The sequence below is a fragment of the Nicotiana tabacum genome, chromosome 3 (assembly GCF_000715075.1).
Source record: "Nicotiana tabacum cultivar K326 chromosome 3, ASM71507v2, whole genome shotgun sequence".
Taxonomy (NCBI): domain Eukaryota; kingdom Viridiplantae; phylum Streptophyta; class Magnoliopsida; order Solanales; family Solanaceae; genus Nicotiana; species Nicotiana tabacum.
In genome coordinates, this window is record NC_134082.1 from 47,476,985 (window position 1) to 47,493,329 (window position 16,345).

The window sequence follows — 16,345 nt, forward strand, 5'->3', positions numbered from 1 at the left end:
AAGAATCAGTTCACCCATATTGGTGAATCATACTCGAGCTTATTCCAAAAGCTAATCGGGCTTGGTCTGCTATAGCCAGTGGCCCCGAATCGGTCGAAGCCCAAGTCCCCTCATACTGAGCTGATGCTAGATGTGAATACCACTCTGGAGCAGTGGGACACAGTACAGAGGACTGTTAGACCCTCAAGAGGGTAGTTGAAGACTTGATTGAAGCTGAGGGAATCGTTTTTTGGGATGAAGAGGCCCCTAATATGATGAAAAATCCTCTGCCTACTCACACCAAGGGGCCAGTTGTCGGAATGATTTGTGAAAATGGGGAATTTGATCCGGCACTGAAGGCCATTGCAGCCATCGCCGAGACATCAGAAAAGCCAAAAAATGGTCATCAAGCCTAAAAGTTCCTATCAGACGGAAGTCTCGGTAGCCAGTCTTACAATCCTTTTTGCGTCCGGATTATATCAAGGTGTGATCCGGATATTTTACTATTATTGTCTTACTTTCTGATGTAAACCCTTCTTTCCTTGAAATTAAAAAAAAAATTCAAAAAATCAAATAAAATTAATATTTCATTGTCCAGGAATGTCTCTTTCTTAATCTTGTCACTTTTCTTATTCTCTTTTCAGTTTTGTTAAATGCGGATTTCAATAACATGACATTCTTGCGGACTTCGTGCCTAGATCCTAAAATGTTGTCGGACTCCGAAATAATGAATCAAGAATCCGAATGCAATGAAAATAGGTTTAAGAAAATAAAACAAAGAATCGAAACATCTAAAGGAAAATTGTCTCCAGATTGGAAAGATCCATACATGGTAACGAGAGTACTTCCAAAAAAGAGTATTGTACCTGGGAAACATCAAGGTAAATGTCCTTGAAACAACTGTCAACGCAGGTGAAGTCAAAAGGTACTATGTTTGATCCTCTATATGGCATTATTGTTTTCCGGTTAGGATGAAGAAAAATTTCTTTCTCACTATCCAAATATTCAACTCTTTGCAAACATTTTGAGTCGGCACCCTTTCGTTAATTGCCCTCTTTGTAACGTGGAAGTTATTATTGAAAAAAATAGATGACAAATGAATGAAAAAGAAAAAAATTAAAAATGAAAATAAAGAAAAATAAAAAAAATCAAAAATAAAAGTTCCTTGAACTACGTTCGACTTGATTCTGAAAGGATACGTAGGCAACCTCTCTCTGGGATCCAGTCATACCAAAACAAAAATCCACATTCCCCCAAAAAAGTTGAAAATGGGGCAGATATTATGATGGTTCGGCGATGTTTTCGCCTGAAAGGTTCCAAAGTTGTAAGTCAATCCAAATTATTTTTAACCAAATCCTGTTCAAGTCCTTTCGATCAATCAACAAATATGTTCAAAATTGGAGGATACAGTTACTTGGATCTAATGCAACCAAAATGAGTAAAATAAAATGAGAGAGTCTTGTTGGTGAAAACCCTCATGGGCACCGTAAGACGACGGTAAGTAGAGAAACTAAAAAATGAGAGAGTCTTGTTAGTAAAAATCGCAAAGAGCACTATAAGACGATGGTGAGAAGAGAAATGAGAGAGGTCAGTTGGTGAAAAACCGCAAAGGGCACCACTGATCAAAAAAGAGGATCCTCATGATCACTAACATCAACACAGTCTTGGGAAAGCTTTCTCGATTTTGAGGCAAAAGTTGTGATGAATTTATGAGAGTCGAATGGTTTACACAGATCAGGCATTCAGTCTAAGAGACATGTCGTGTTCATTGAAGTCTGTATGCACTCCAGATAAGTCCTTCTTTCCTTTCCCCGAAAGGGATACCTCTTTTCTAAATTCATTGCCTATTCCATTGTTTGTTTTTCTTTGAATCTCTTTCGGTCTAACTTTGTTCCGAAACTAAGACAAAGAAGGGATGACAAGACTGATTTACAGAGTTCTCGCTTGATACAAGCTAATGTGCAAAAAGTCACCCAGCCACGACAGGGGCATCAAGTCGACTTCGACTGGCCATGCTGGCTGATGCTTCGAAATAAAAAACTCTTGAAAGAAGAAAATCAAAGTCAAATGCCCACAAAGGCAAAATAAAGTTGAAAAGGTAAAGTCCCACGCGACTAACCGTCATGGTAAAGTATTGGAAAAGCCAGAGGTTCTTTGGGGATAGAAATGAAATCTGTCTTCAGGAAATAAACATGTGCAAGTTTAAATTATCGTCAAAGAAGTCGGGTCGAGATCAAATGACTAAAACACTCATGTCCGCAAAAGCAGCCACTGTTTCAAACTGGCAAATTGTTCTTTGTTTGAACCATAGGAAACAGGTGTAATCCAAAACAACCTTGCAAGAAGCAAGTGCAACCAAAATGCAAACCGCGCGGAGACTAAAATAGCTCTGCTACAACAACGACTCCAAAAAAAGGGAATTCTTCTTCAAATTCTTCCCGCATTTTATTCATTCTCTTAATAAAAAAGCAAGAAGAAGAAAAAGTTTAAATCATGGTAGTATAGGGTCTCCAATCCCTAGCTGCGTTTTTTCAACATAGGGTTTCCACTCCCTAGTTGATTTTATTTCAGACATAGGGTCTCCACTCCCTAGTCCTTTTCCAACATATGGTCTCCACTCCCAAGTTGATTTTATTTTTAGACATAGGGTCTCCAATCCCTAGTCTCTTTTTCCAACGTAAGGTCTCCACTCCCTAATTGATCTTATTTTAGATATAGGGTCTCATATCCCTAGTCTCTTTTCCAATATAGGGTCCTTACTCCCTAGTTGATTTTTATTAGGACACATGGTCTCCACTCTCTAGTCTGCTTTTCCAACATAGGGTCTCCACTTCCTAGTTGAAGTTATTTTAGACATAGAATCTCCACTCCCTAGTCGCTTTTCCAACATAAGGTCTCCAATCCCTAGTTGAAGTTATTTTAGACATAGGGTTTCCACTCCCTAGTCTCTTTTCCAATATAGGATCTCCACTCCCTAGTTAACTTGGTTTTAGACATAGAGTCTCCACTCCCTAGTCATTTTTTCAACATAGGGTCTCCGCTGCCTAGTTTGTTTTTCCAACATAGGGTCTCCACTCCCTACTTGATGTTTATTTTAGACATAGGGTCTCCACTCCCTAGCCGCTTTTCCAACATAGGGTCTCCACTCCCTAGTTGATTTTTTAGGATATAGGGTCTCCACTCCCTAGTTGAAGTTATTTTATACATAGGGTCTCCACTCCCTAGTTGTTTTTCCAACATATGGTCTTCACTCCCTAGTTGAAGTTATTTTAGACATAGTATCTCCATTCCCTGGTCTTTTTCCAATATAGGCTCTCCACTCCCTAGTCGTTTTTTCAACATAAGTTCTCCACTTCCTAATTGATTTTGTTTTAGACATAGGGTCTCCACTCCTTAGTCGCTTTTCCAACATAGGTTCTCCACTCCCTAATTTTTTCACTCCCTAGTTGTTTTTATTTTAGACATAGGGTCTCCCCTCCCTAGTCTTTGTTTTCTTAGGGTACACCAATCTCGACTTTTATTGCTTTCAATAATGAAGTAGTATTGAATTTTATTACAAATAACTCACAAAATTTTCCTAGTGAAAACTGGGATAGGCTTGTTTAGTTTTTTTCATTTTAATTTTGGTGTAATAAGGAGCTCAGCAAGAAGAAACAACAACAAATACAATGAACTCACAACTTCTCGGTAGTCCCAGCTACTAAAATTTTCAAAACTACACTGACCTGATTCCTTTATAGCCAAAGATATGTAGGCAACCTCCGAAGCAAGGTTCGTTCAAACTTTTTTAAAATGCTTCCGAATGGAGTGTCAAATGGGAAAAAATTGCTCATAATTGCTCATTTTACCTGTGCCCAAAAACTCTTCATGTTTCCGAGCAAAGACGGGCAACTGTGAGCACGTATTTTTTGCCCGATGAAAATACTTCTACAAAATCCACAAAAATAGATTTTTTCTTATTGTTTTGATTTTATAGAATTTTAGGAATTCCTCTTTAAATTGTTTTTTTGCATTTAGTCGCATATTTAATATCTTAAAATCATAAAAAAAAATATCACACAAATGCCCAAATCTTTATTGCATAGCATTTTTGGTTTTTATTTGCATTTAGGATTTAATACGTTAATTAATAATTGAAAATCACAAAAAGAAGAGAATACATTGGTCATTTTTACATTTTTAGTTTTAGTTTTAATTTGGTAATTTCCTTTCATTAGTGTTAAGTTGATTAATTAGTAAATTAGGTTTAATTTTGAAAATTGACATTAAGTTAGGATTTTAATGTAAAAATTGCACGGGGCGCCTTATTTGGTCGCCCTCATTTAACCTATACCCATTTTTTAAAAAAGTTTTAACTTGTACCCACTTTTTAAATAACTTCAGCCCCCTTTCTCCTCCTCATTCTCCTCCTCCTCCTCCTCCTCCTCCTCCTCCTCCTCCTCCTTCTTCTTCTTCTTCTTCTTCTTCTTATTCTTCTTCTTCTTCTTCTTCTTTTGCTGCTGCTGCTTCAGTTCATGGGATAATTGCCATAAGTATGTTTATCAGATTATTTAAAAACAAATTATAAATAATTACATAAGTTAGTAGACAATAATTTGTGAATATTTCAACGTAATTCTGTTCTTTTTTTGTTTATTGTTTCCAAAATTTATGATTTTAGATACTGTTGGCAATCTGATTATTTTATAGAAGTAATACACTATGAAAGAGTAAGGTGATTATTTATCTAGTATGTTAGAAAGCTTTTTCAAAAACTTCAGCTTATATAAGGCTAAAGTTTTTACAAATGAATTAAATAACTTCAACATCTTCTATTGATGTTTTTGAAAAAGCTTTATGATAAAACAAATGAATCCAGGACAAAAAGAACTTCAGCTTATATAGTGCTGGAGTTTTTACAAATGAACTAAATAACTTCATCATCTTCTGCTGAAGTTTTTGAAAAAGCTTTATGACAAAACTAATGAATCCAGGACAATTTTTTTTAGGTTATATAGTGCTGAAGTTTTTACAAATGAACTAAATAACTTCAGCATCTTCTGCTGATGTTTTTGAAAAAGCTTTATGACAAAACTAATGAATCCAGGACAAAAATATTTCAGCTATTTTGGTGCTGAAGTTTTTACAAATGAACTAAATAACTTCAGCATCTTATCCAGGACAAAAAAACTTCAGCTTATTGCCTTTGCTACTTCAGGCCCGTCTACAAGAATGCTAAAGTTTTGCGTGATTGCATTTGCTACTTCAGCCTCGTATGCTGAAGTTATGCAAAAAAGTGGGTACGTTTGCAAGTTTTTTTGCAAAGTGGGCACAAGTTAAAATGTGACCAAAAAAGCAGGTATAGATGCAAATTCCCTGATTTTAATTAAAAAGAAAAGAAACAAACAAATGAAAAGGGAAAAAGATTACTTTAGAATCTAATTCGGACTGGGCCAATTTTCTTGGCCCAATTGCCTTAAATTCCCACAATCTGCCCCAACCCAGTACCATGCCCAACCCGCCTGGCCCAAACCCCCTATTCATTAAAACACCCCATCCCTAATTCCCCAAAATCAGATACCGACATACCCCTTCCCCTTTAAACAAAAAAATCTAGCCACTCTAATCCCTTTATCTTCTCAAGACAGCCGTCCCTCCCTCTTCTTCCTCAAGAGAAATACATGAAAGTTTTATATTAAACTCAATCATAAAACCATGTAGCCAATCCACCACCCAAACACCTCCCTTTTCTCCTTAAAATAGGTACCACTGTTACCCCATTTTTAAACCATAAAAATAGCCTAAAAGCCCATAGCTTTACACGCCCAAGTTTGTCGCCCCACAGACGCAATGCAGAAACACTCTGCAATTAAAAGAAATCTAGAAAAATCTTTTAAAAAATGTTTCGAGCAAAAAAAAAGGGGGCGGGGGGAAGTCGGAATTTGAGGGACTGACTTCGACTTCTTTTGGTTTTTGGCATCGATTCTCTGTGTTTGCTAAGGAGTTTCGTTATTGTTCCTTTTCTTTGCTGGTGCTGGAACTTTAATCCTCTATTTCAGACTTTTATTTGGTCAGTTCCTGCCGATTTCCAATTGTCAAGTATGTCAGATTCTTGTGTAGTTATCTACCAAATCTATAAAATAGAATTCTAAAATGTTTGGGGTTATATATTGAAATATTCTCGATTTTGGCTGAAATTCTGTTATGGATAAAATTGTTATTAGTTCTTAATTATTTCAAAATTAATCTTGCAAATTGTATGCTTCTACCATCACTATCTTGAGTTTTTGATTTAGGCAATAATGAATTGTTTGGGTATTTTCAGTATAATTAAGCTAAAATCGGTCTGTCCTTTTCTGGTAATTACTGTTTCACTAAGAGCATGATAAGTACATAATAAATTAGAAGTTTGTTATTTGTATAATTTTGTTCAAATGTTGTTTGGATAGATTTTTCTTAAAAGAAAAAATAGACTTAATGGTGTCAATTGCCGAATGGATTTTTTGAGTAAGCGCCTTACCGTTTTATAGTATTTGCTTTACAAGACTTTAGTTGTCACTTGTGTGTTGAAAAACTGCATATATAGTTTACACTCATGACGTGCTTTAGCTATTTTGTTCGTTCTGCATTTATTTTCATCTGTTCTTATAAGATGGATGTGTTAACATCTATTGGGTAATTCCTAAAATATGGATGGCGAAGCTTGAAGGTTAGTCTCTTTGAACTTGTCCAGTCAGTTTCAAATTACTAGGTTTTAAATGGAGAAAGATATGTGTCTTAGGCTGTTATGTAAGAAGTGACGACCGAGGCACTCTTTCCTTTGGTTTGATGGTATAGGACAAATTTATGGATAGTGAATTCTTATATTTGGAAAGTTCTCTTATGTGTCTACATAGAATGTATTTTGTTTATGCATTAATTTTGTCCTCTTGTCAAGTTTAAAGTGAAAGTTGATTAATGTTTTAGTGGTGATGAACGCACAATTGTTGACAGGTCGTAGGGATTTGAATTTGTTAATGAATCAATAGCTAACCCATTTTTCACAAATGACTTCCATAATCTATGGCCTCAAATAATCTCAAACTTAGGAAAGATCAACTTATAAATATGTGAAGAATGCTTTAGGCACGTTTTTAATCTATTTTCGTGATTATGTACACGTTTGTGTGACATAATTATGATCCTAAAAATAAATCAAGGTACGCGTTTGCATGACTTTGGCCAAAAACAAAATAATAAAGCATGATTAATTGTGTACATGTACGCTTGGGAGGTATCACACAAATTTGTCTCATGTGTTAGACTTCAGTACTATTCAGCTAGATGAGAGCTTGGGCTATGAGGAGGAGCCAATTGCCACTGTTGATAGACAGGATCACCAGTTTTCTGTGGTAAAGGTCCAGTGGAGGGGCCAACCAGTCAAGGAGGCGACCTGGGAGTGCGAGGAGGATATGCGGAGTAGATATCCACACTTGTTTAACACTTCAGGTATGAATCTAAACCCGTTCGAGTACGAATGTTTGTTTAAGAGGTGAAGAATGTAACGACCCGATCAGTTGTTTTGCTTTCTAGAACCTCGTTCCCTTAAATAAGACTTTTTGTACTTGCTTTTACTAATTTATGACTTTCGGGGATGGTTGGTTCGGGATTTGGAAGAGTTTGGGTTGAAATCGGAACACTTGGTTCCTTAAGATTGGCTTAAAAGGCCAAGTTTGATTTCGGTCAGCGTTTAAACGACCTCGGAATCTGGATTTTAAAGTTCCAACAAGTTTGTATAATGATTTCAGACTAAAGCATATGTCCGCATCGGATTTTGGATGACCTAGGAGCGTTTTGGTACCTAATAGTGAAAGTTGATTCCTTAAGGATTTTGAAGTTCTTAAATATTTGGTTTGGAGCGGGTTTTTATGTTATCGAGGTCCGAAAGGAATTTCGAGATCGTAAATCATTCCGTAGTGTCATTTAAGACCTGCACGCAAAATTTTGTGTTAATCTGAGTAGTATAAGTACGTTTCGGCGCGTTAGAAGTAAATTGAAGAACTTGAAGTTCATAAGTTTGATTCAATTGGTTTTAGGGGGTGATTCTTAGATTTAGCGTTGTTTCGGGCGTTCCAAGGGTTCGAATGAGTCCGTTTTATGATTTTAAACTTATTGGTATATTTGGGCGGGGCCCCGGAGGCCCCCGAGCGTCAATCGAACGAGGCTCAAGTTGAGTTAGGAAAATTTGGAAAGAGCTGAAGCTCCAGGTTGCTGTCATAATCGCACCGGCGTTTGGCCAGCCGCAGGTGCGAGACCGTAGAAGCGGTCGACCCTTCACAGGTGCGGCCCAAGGGGAGGAGCTAGGAACTGCAAATGCGGCTCCTTTTCTGCAGAAGCGGCCCCTACACTGCAGATGCGGTCCCCTAACCGCAGGTGCGGAAATCGCTGAAGGCAGTGCCTTGATTTAATACGGGAAATGTGTCATTTTGACACATTTCATTCTATTCTTGGGCGATTTGGGAGCTTCCAAAGAGGGAATTTGAACCTAGCATTCGTGAGGTAAGTTACTCCTACTTAATGTGAGTTTAATACTTGGTTTTTGTGTAGATTAACACACCAAGATTAGTAAAAATTTTGGGATTAGAGTAAAACCTAGGGTTTTAATAAAAATAAGATTTAACCACGAAATTTATTATGAAATGGAGTGAAAATCATATATTCTCGATCCTTAGGTTATGGGTAACAACTTTCTTCAAAGAACTTCGAAATCTGGGCACGTGGGCCCGGGGATGAATTTTAGGAATCTTGTAATTTGGATTGGTGAATCACTCTAATGGTTGGGATATAAACTTTTAAGCCTATATTGATTAGTTTCTATGCTATTTGGATAGTTGTGGAGTATCTGGCACCAAATTGAGGGTTTGGGCTTAATCTTGGACCGAAAAGTAGACCGTGAAGTGAGGTAAGTCTCTTTTCTAACCTTGTAAGAGGGAAATCTCCCCATAGGTGAACTTAATTAATATGTGATTCGATTGTGGATGCTACGTACACACGAAGTGACGTGAGTCTGTACATAGCTACTATTCCTGTTATGTCTGGGTAGCTCTAGGCTTACACCATGCCTTGTGGGTATTGTTATATAATTATAAATTGTTGAATTGCATTGATTGAAACTTCGTCGAGGATGTCAAGATTTCAAGGGTTTCAAGTAAATAATTATTTGGAAAAGAATTAAGGAAATATTTAAGTTGTATTTATACTTAACCGCGTCGCAAGTATATTTTGCAAGCGGGGTGATTATTTCCACTACTCTCATGTGAGTAGGCCGTTCGCCTCGGTAGGTTGGTAATTGTATATATATGGTTCGGGCCATTCGACCCTCGGAAGTGCACGTTTTACTTTTTATGTTGGATCAGGCCAAACGTCCTCGGTAGTGATTGTGTGATAATGGAACCGTAACCTCTTATAATCCGTATGATTTATTGCTTGAAAGACCACTTGTTTTAAATGAAGGAAATGCCTAGATTTATTAATTTGATGAGAGGATTTTCAGTATTATTTCTTATTTGAACTTGTTGCTATCTATGTACATTGTGAGTTGAAATATTGAACTTCATATTATTAAATTTAGTGACCCTAGTAAGTGTCAAGTCGACCCCTCGTCACTACTTATTCGAGGTTAGACTGGATACTTAATGGGTACATATTGTTTATGTATTCATACTACGCTTCTGTACTTAATTGTACAGGATCTGAGACAGGTGCATCTAGCTACCCGTCTGGTGCGCATTCTTGATATTTGGCCGAGATTCCACGGTGAGATGCTCCTTTCCGATGTTGTTCAGCAGCATGATGGAGTCTCTCTTTTGTTTTTTTGGCTGTATATTTTATTCCAAGCAGTAGGATAAACATATTCTTTTGTATATTCTACTAAATGCCCATATACTTGTGACTCTAGGTCTTCACACACACATTAGTAGACTATTCTTTTGGAATGTAATCACTTAATTATAATATCAGTTGGTCACTTTAGTTTTTAAATTGCCTAAACTATTCATTATTATTGAATGTTTTAAATTTAATCTCAATAAATATTGGAAATGTTTTGGTAATATAAATAGAACCCACTAGTTGATTAAGGTTGGCTTGCCTAACCTCGGTGTTGGGCGCTATCGCGACCAATATTTTAAAATTGGGTCGTGACAAAAGCGGTAAAAAGTAAAGGTACATAGGTTCTAAAAATAAGTAATTAGATAATTAATTAAGCCAGGTATGATTAAAAGCGACTATGCTAAAACCACAGAATCCGGGAGTGCCTCTCACCTTTTTTCGGATTAACAAAATTCCTTACCCGATCTTCTGTGTTCGCAGACCATAAATAGAGTCAATTTCCTCGATTTGGAATTTTAAAATAAACCGGTGACTTGGAACACCATAAAATTATTCCAAATGGCAACTTTAATTTAATAATTAATCTCATTTCGATTAATGTCACTTTAATTGGTAAACTCCCTATCCCCTTAGAAAAAAGGAGGTGTGACAAGTAGTTAAGTTTTGTATACGCATGCTTTATTAGAATTTTGAATATAATGCCAAAGTAATTTTTATTATACATTGTCTTTAATTTGTACGTAATATTTGTAGGCATATGTTACAAGATTAGTGTGTTGTAACCCATCATGGAAGCTTTCTTTTCGATAATGGTTTTGCTTTAAAATATAAGGTAATTAAATTTATGTGCTCTTTAACTTATAAATTCTATTAATTTTTATATAATTCTTTGTTTCATATTTTGTATTTGACTTGACTGATTTTATATTTGATATCTTACAAAATTCTATTAATTTTCATATAATATTTGTTTCATGTTTTGGATTAACTGATTTCATATCTGACTTAGTTTATAAATTTTAATATACAAGTTGGTTGGACAATTACGGTTCATAACAGAAAATTAGTTAGACATCCGATCTAAGTCTTATTAATGAATTATTATTTTTTCACATGTTGTATAATTGATAAATGCCAGCCAAAGTGCATGTTATAAACAAATTATAAATTAGATTTGTTACATCTCGCGTTTTTGTACGCTAAAATTTCATCTTCAGTTAATCGACATAGACTCGGGGATGAGATTATCTTGAGGCTAACGTATTTATGCTATTTATAACAAGCGATAAGTAAGTGTCATGAAGGATAAAGGGTATATGAATTAAAGAAAACGAGTTTCGGTGAAGGTGGCCGATTTAGGACAAAATACGGGTCAAGCGATAATACTCGATGTTTATGAACTAGTACCATAGAAGGTACCATATGACCATGATAGTATGATGTATAAAGTATATTAAAAATGAGTAGTATTTTAAATAGTTGAGATAATTCTAAAATATTTGAGTAATTGACTAATTATCGGGTACCGAAACACTAGCTAATTAATTAATGAATTTAAATAATAAGATCAACCCCCCCACCCAAAGTAACATGGCAGCCTTGCCACTTCCAAACAATGACTCTTAGTCATTTTTGGGTTAGGTGGCATAATGTCACATTTCACAATTTTTTAAAGATCTTCCATATTCACTAAGGACAAGAGGGGTTGCTCTGATGGTAAGCAACCTCCACTTCCAACCAAGAGGTTGTGAGTTCGAGTCTCTCCAAGAGCAAGGTGAGAAGTTTTTGGAGGGAAGGATGCCGATGGTCTATTTGGAAACAGCCTCTCTACCCCAGGGTAGGGTAAGGTCTGCGTACACACTACCCTCCCCAGACCTCACTAAGTGGGATTATACTGGGTGGTTATTGTTGTTATTGTTGTTGCTTCCATATTCACTAAGACTAACCCATTAGAATGAATATCATTCTTACATAAAAGCTCCCTTCAACCATAACCCAAAATGTTAGCCATTGATTACAGAACATCTTCAACCAAGATTTTTAAATATAGAACTTTAGCAAGCTTCAACAAAACATTTTCCAACCAACAATCCAACGAGAAATTATTCAAAGCTTAACAACGTGCAATCTTTTTCAAGAATATTATACAGAATTTTTCCTACTCCGGGTATTTTAAGGCTACCACTTCTTTCTTTTTAGCATGATCCAAGTTATACAGAAAAAATGAGCAAATGCACAATTTTCATAAACGACTCTATTAATAGAAATACTAGGGGTCTCTATGTTCTTGATTCCCCATGTAACATATTATTATATCTTCTGTTCATAGGTCTCAGAATAATACGCTGTTGAAAAAGTTTATCCGGAAGGAATATTGACATTTATTACATATTTTTCATACATTTCATTCATTTATACATGTACATTGACTCATGGCCAAATGTTGTTATATACATGTATTTATATGTATATGGGATATGAGAAAAGGTTATAACGTTATATACGCACCACCACCTGATCAGTAGGTATATGTTGATGATGTTGCCCACAGTGGTCGAGATGATATAATGGGATGCCCTCAGTGGCTTGATGATGTTATGTACACCTATACCCATTCATGACACGACACTTATATACATATGCATAACGTTATAAATGTTTCAGAATTTACAAAATTATTCAGATTTACAGATGGATTTCTTTATTCCATGTTTCATCTATGCCTTTTACGTATAGATTTTCATGCCTTACACACTCAGTACATTTTTGTACTGATGCCCTATTTCATGGGGCCTATGTTTCATGTCCGCAGGTGCAGGTAGGCAAGCTGATGGTCCCCCTTCTTAGGATCCTTGATCAGTGATAGTTGACGTGCTCCACTTGATCCGGAGCTGCTTTTGATCTTGGTACGATATATTTGTGTATATATATGGGTATGACGTGGCTCAGTCCCGTCTTTGTACAGTTATATTTCTATTAGAGGTCTGTAGTCAGTACATCTAATTGGATAATATGGGGCCTTGCCGGTTTCCAATTTTGAGGTATATAGGTGTCTATAGTAGCCTTGTCGGGTCACCCTACGTATGTTGCACATATATGTATGTATGCCTTTTTGGGCAGGTTTCCTTCATGTATATTATTCACGTAATTCAGCAGATGTTATTCAGGTTTATATCCTAGACGCATGCTTAGGGGTGTTTGATAGGTAGGACTCGGGCACCCGTCGCGGCCCATCGGTTTGGGTCGTGACAAAAGTGGTATCAGAGCCAGGTTCTGTCCAAGGATTTTCTACTGACCATTTTTAGTAGAGTCTTGTTTATGAGTGTGTTGTGCACTACACTTATAGACATGGGGCTACATGACATATAGGATGTTATCCTCTCTTTTTATTTTAGATCGTGTGATATAAGAATTCATGTTCCTAACGATATGTTATGTTTTCAGCGATGCCTCTAAAGACTACAACCACTAGTATAGGTCAAAAGGCTACGAAAGTGTTATAAAGAGATATAAGTTACACTATAGAGTCATACCCATCAGAGATCATGAGTTCATATTGAGGAGGATCAATCCGAGGATCCATATGAGTCATCCGTTCGAGCTGTTTCGACCACTCTGGTAGCAGATAGGGTGAGAGGAGTTCCAACCTACCAAGGCCCTTAGTTTCATTATCACAACCCTTTGATCAGGGTATGAGGGGAGTAGTACATGGATTGGCACAGTCGGGTTTCCCTCAAGCTCAAAACAATGTCAAGGTCTTTGTGGACACCAGCTCTTCTGAGATTCCAGATAGTCTACAGTCCTAGGAGTTCGTCAATCAAGGTTCGTCAGCGTATGTTATGAGATACGTAGAGGAAGAAGATAGTAGTCGGGCTAAGAGGAGGAAGGTAACTGATAAGGGCATGAAGATTCCGTTTCGAAGTATGTCCGATCGAGGTTCTCATATAGGACGAGGCAAGGACCCTCTACTCTAGACTTCCTCCAGGTGTCAGCTTTTTATTGGTGAGCTCTACTTCTTCTGGGAATATTACCAATTCACAGTTTGGCATATGTTAGGTTGTTTTATAAGGACGTAGGGAGCTCTGTCCCGACTTGTAGATATACTATGGTTATGTTTACTTAGAGGTTTTGCAGACAGTATCCTGTATATAGTTTTGGGTATGACATGTCTACGGCCTAGTCGACCCCTATGTATATAAACCTTTTTCTAAATTAGTTATGTAAGTTATGTTTTAATATTGTTACCTATATATATGGATGTGGCCCAAAATGACCCGTGATAGATTTGATAATAAACAAGGATAAGGTACGTGGTGTTCGTTTGGATAGAACTTGATATTATAATGGATATGGATTGTTTGGCCTTTTGTTATGCTATAGTCAAGTGTAGATCAAAGATGGTTTGATTTCATTTCCTAGGAGAGCTTGTTTTAGAATAAAAAGGTAATACCGCATCGCGAAAAGGTAAATTTATCTCCTATCTCAAGGCAAGGAAGATGATCAGAAAGGACCATAATTATCACTGAGTTCGGGTTTGGGATGTGGAATTTGAGTTACCACCCATTCAATCCTTCCCTGTGGTTAATGAGTTTCCCGATGAACTTTAGGTTCTTCCACCAGAGCGAGAAATTGAGTTGCTATTGACCTCCTACCAGATACGCATCCAATATCTATTCCTCCCTATAGAATGTCTCCCGCAGAACTAAAAGGAGCTGAAGGAACAACTAAAGGATTTATTTGAAAAAGGCTTTATTAGACCTAGTACATCACCATAAGGAGCATGTGTGTTATTTGTGAGGATGAAAGATGGTTCCTTACGGATATGTATTGATTATAGACAGTAGAATAAGGTGACGATCAAGAATAAGTACCCCGCTCACGAGGATTGATGATTTATTTGAGCAGTTGCAAGGTGACAAGTGTTTTTCAAAGATAGACTTGAGGTCCGGGTACCATCAGGTAAGGGTTAATGAGGAAGATATCTCGAAGATAGCATTCTAGACCAGATATGAGAGCTTCGAGTTCCGTTCGGTTTGACCAATGCCCAACAGTATTCATGGATTTGATGAACCGTGTGTTCAGGACCTTTTTATATCTGTTGCAATTGTATTTATCGATGATATATTGGTGTATTCTTGTTCAGACGCGGAGCATGTAGATCATTTGCGTACTGTGCTCAGAGTCCTACAAAAAAAGTGAAGTTGTATGCAAAAATTCTCTAAATGTGAATTCTGGTTGAACTCTTTAGCTTTCCTTGGGCATATCATTTCGGGTGAAGGCATACAGGTGGATATACAAAAGATGGAGGCAATAAAGACTTGGCCTGGACCCATAACACCGATGGAGGTTCGTAGCTTTCTCGGTTTGACAGGTTATTACAGGAGATTTGTAGGGATTTTCTTCCTTTTCAGCACCCTTGACAAGGTTTTAGGAAGACACGAGGAAGGATAAGAAAAGATAAGTGAAAAGGTGACGAGAATGGATAAGTCTTTGGGGATAAGCTCATAAGAGAGCTGATAGTTTCTCTAAGTTATAGAAGGCTTATTATAGCCTGAATGAACCCAAAGGAGTCTAAGACTAGTAACATTTAGAATAGATGAAATGCTGCCCTGGTATTGGAATAAGGGCGTAATTGTGATAGATAAAGGATGAAGTTTGAGCCTTCAAAGAAGGGAATTTCATGAATTGTGAAAGATTAGAATACCCATGTAAGTTAACTTAGAAGAGTGCCAAGTTTTAATGGATCAATGCTTGCGAACGGAGTTTTCAGGCATTAAAGGACAGATTAACTTTAGTACTGGTTCTAACTCTTCCAGAAGGGACTGATGCTTATATTATCTATTGTGACACTTCAGGCGTTAGATTGAGTTGTGTGGTGATACAACATGGTAAGGTTGTAGCTTATGCTTCTAGACAACTAAGAAAGCATAAGAAGAACTACTCGACCCACGATTTAGAGTTAGTCGCGGTGATTGATGAACTAAAGATGTGGAGGCACTACTTGTATGGCATTCGTGTTGATATCTATACGAATCCTAAGAGCCTCCAGTATATCTTCAAGAAATAAGAATTGAATTTACGTAAAAGGAGATAATTGGAGCTACTTAAAGACAATGACGTTGATATTTTATACCATCTGGGGAAGGCGAACCTAGTAGCCAACACCCTTAGCTACAGATCTATGGGTACAACCAGAATAAAAAAAGGGGAGTGGGATAGCCCATGAGATTCATCAGCTAGCAAGTCTTGAAGTTCGGCTACTGGACTCATGCAATATTGGAATTACTATTCAGGATACGACAATATCCTCTTTAGTAACTGAAGTAAAGCACTGCCAGTACGAGGATCCCGTGTTAGTTCTACCACCTCTAAGAAGGAGAAGACATCGTTTGAAATTACAAGAGATGGGGTCCTCAAATATCGAGGATGATTATGTGTCCCTAATATTGCAGGGCTACGTCGGCAAATTATGGGAGAAACTCACTATTCTCGTTATTTTATCCATCCCGGAATGACA

At 37.0% G+C, this 16,345-nt stretch overlaps 1 long non-coding RNA gene across 1 annotated transcript; it reads left to right on the forward strand.

Annotated features, from left to right (window-relative positions):
- Positions 1-5,533: 5,533 nt before the first annotated feature.
- LOC107811455 (uncharacterized) lies at positions 5,534-9,978 on the forward strand. The gene is made up of 2 exons (XR_001653919.2): positions 5,534-7,446; positions 9,687-9,978. It is a non-coding gene; the product is annotated as an uncharacterized LOC107811455 (long non-coding RNA).
- The last annotated feature ends 6,367 nt before the right edge of the window (positions 9,979-16,345 follow it).